The sequence below is a fragment of the Saccostrea cucullata genome, unplaced genomic scaffold (genome assembly GCF_032062105.1).
Source record: "Saccostrea cucullata isolate Sc308-1 unplaced genomic scaffold, CSIRO_AGI_Scuc_v1 ctg21690, whole genome shotgun sequence".
Taxonomy (NCBI): Eukaryota; Metazoa; Mollusca; class Bivalvia; order Ostreida; family Ostreidae; genus Saccostrea; species Saccostrea cuccullata.
In genome coordinates, this window is record NW_026936083.1 from 2,595 (window position 1) to 4,923 (window position 2,329).

The 2,329-nt window shown below is 31.9% G+C and overlaps 2 non-coding genes across 2 annotated transcripts; one reads left to right on the top strand and one right to left on the bottom strand.

The window, feature by feature from the left end:
- Positions 1-1,019: 1,019 nt before the first annotated feature.
- Positions 1,020-1,109, bottom strand: Trnam-cau (transfer RNA methionine (anticodon CAU)). Its single transcript is given in 2 exon segments — positions 1,020-1,055; positions 1,073-1,109. It is a non-coding gene; the product is annotated as a tRNA-Met (tRNA).
- Positions 1,110-1,758: 649 nt separating this feature from the next.
- Trnak-uuu (transfer RNA lysine (anticodon UUU)) lies at positions 1,759-1,831 on the top strand. The gene has a single exon. It is a non-coding gene; the product is annotated as a tRNA-Lys (tRNA).
- Positions 1,832-2,329: the final 498 nt, after the last annotated feature.

The window sequence follows — 2,329 nt, forward strand, 5'->3', positions numbered from 1 at the left end:
TCATGGTAGTATCATAGTTTCCTTCTCAAAGTGCGTTTTGTACTCGGTTGATGTGATAGGAAAGATAACTCTTGAGGTAGTTTTGTGTAGGGGAATTATTTTAACTTCAACGTGTTTAATGAAAATTACGTTTATGCACACTGAACATGTACAGGCATACTTTCAAGTTTCATATGTAAAGAACCACTATAATTTAAAATCAAATATTTACAACAGCAACACTTTATTGATTTATGTTTTACTTATTTTATATTATTTAAAGCCAGATCCATAAGCATGCACAACGTGAGACGAAAGATAACTCTTGATTTCAAATCGAAATGCATTCGGTAAGTAACGAAAAAAAGAGATTTGTTTTGGGAAATTTAATTCATTTTAACTCCGCTGATGTGGTTAATGAAAATTTCATAACAGAAGTAAGTAAGAAAGTCACTGTCATTAAAAAAAAACATTTTTTTTATAATAACATTGTTTTGATAGATTCAAGATTGTTTTACGATCGGCGATTTATTACATGTAGTACAACTCTACGTAATACGTATAATGTAATAATAAAAAAGAAAAAAAAAGTATTGTATCAGTAGAAAACATATATAGCTCAATTTTTTCTAAGAGATAAATTTTATGCTATCATGCATTATATGTATTTTTTCATATTTAGTTTTATTTTGTTGTTTTAGGTTGTTCTAATATTAACTTTCAAACCATGGACACGGATGATTTTGTTCTGACCTATCAAATATAGACACGGGTGGTTTTCATGCTTAAGTTATTTAATTTACCTTAAAATTGTTAATTAAAAAAAATATATAAATAATAACAGTAGAATTTGCTTATTTTAAATTTTGAACTGTTGCATTACGTTTTCAGTTAAATGCGTATGTATGTATAATAATTTGTTTACAGGTCCTATATAATTGAACAGATGGAAGCATGAAGTCTAACAAGGTGTGACTAGTAACGCACAAGAAAGGTATAAAGGTAAGGTGGCATAAATTTTGCAGAAAGAAAAAAAGATATGCCCCGGGTGAGGATCGAACTCACGACCTTCAGATCGCTCTTGCATTGTGATTATGAGACTGACGCGCTACCTACTGCGCTACCGAGGCACTTGTTCACAGTTTTGTTAAAGGCTATTTTTAAACTATACAAATGAAAACTTTAATGAATTATACATTCATTACTTCATGAAGAAGTCAGTTATGCATTTAATTGTTTCTGATTTCATAATCATTTCCATTTAAGGATCATTATATTGGTTGTCAAATGTCTAAAAATATCAGGTCGCACGAAGTTATCGGCAAATCTCGTTTAATTCCGTCATTTCCGAGACTTCGCTGTAGACGTACACATTAATATATTCCGAGTTTTGACGGCACGCCGATCATAAAACGATTCAATAAGAAATGTCGTTTGAGCAAATTTCTAATTCCATTTGATCTTAGAATCAAACATTGCATGCCTGGTTGTGGATGTTTTAAGTGTAAGCTTAATCAGAGACATAAAATAATGTCTATGGATTAATGCATTGAAATACTCCACTTTTTGACCCATGATTAGAGATTGTATTAGACTGGTATTGCCTGTCTTTACCGTACGCAGGAAAATCGGATATCAGACAGGCAATACCAGTCTAAGATTGTGTTTGAAATGATTATAGGTAGATTACATGTACCAAAGTGCCAACCCATGTAGCGCAAGATACATATGTAGTACTTTTAACGACATATTGTTCAGTCACCTTAAAATTGATATGTAGCCCGCGTAGCTCAGTCGGTAGAGCATCAGACTTTTAATCTGAGGGTCTTGGGTTCGAGTCCCAACGTGGGCGACTCTATTTTTTTCCCCCTATTTTTAAAAATAACGTATTTCGACTTAGGGAGTAAACAGCTATTTCTTTAACAGTAAAAAAAGAAAAAAAAAAAAAAAACCCCCACAAAAACAAAAAACAAAAATCAGTGCAACTTGATGTCTGTATTGCTAGGATTCTAAATCTCAGTACTCTTTATCTGAAATTCTATATTTTATCTTTCCAATGGTGAATATCATTTTATATATCTTCATGAGATCAATATCTTTCACAATATCTTTCGGTAAGCATGACTCTTTTAAAGGCATTCTTTCTATATACCAGTAGAGGTGCGTATCATTACCGCTACATTTTCGAAATTTTCATTATCGCTACATAGTCATTACCGCTACCAAAAACGTTACATTACTGCTACACATAAAAGTATATATTACCGCTACAATGCCTATATCGTTAACCAGCCTCTTATGTGTGTACAGATTGATTTAAAGTACAACCTATACTTGTATGTAATGGATA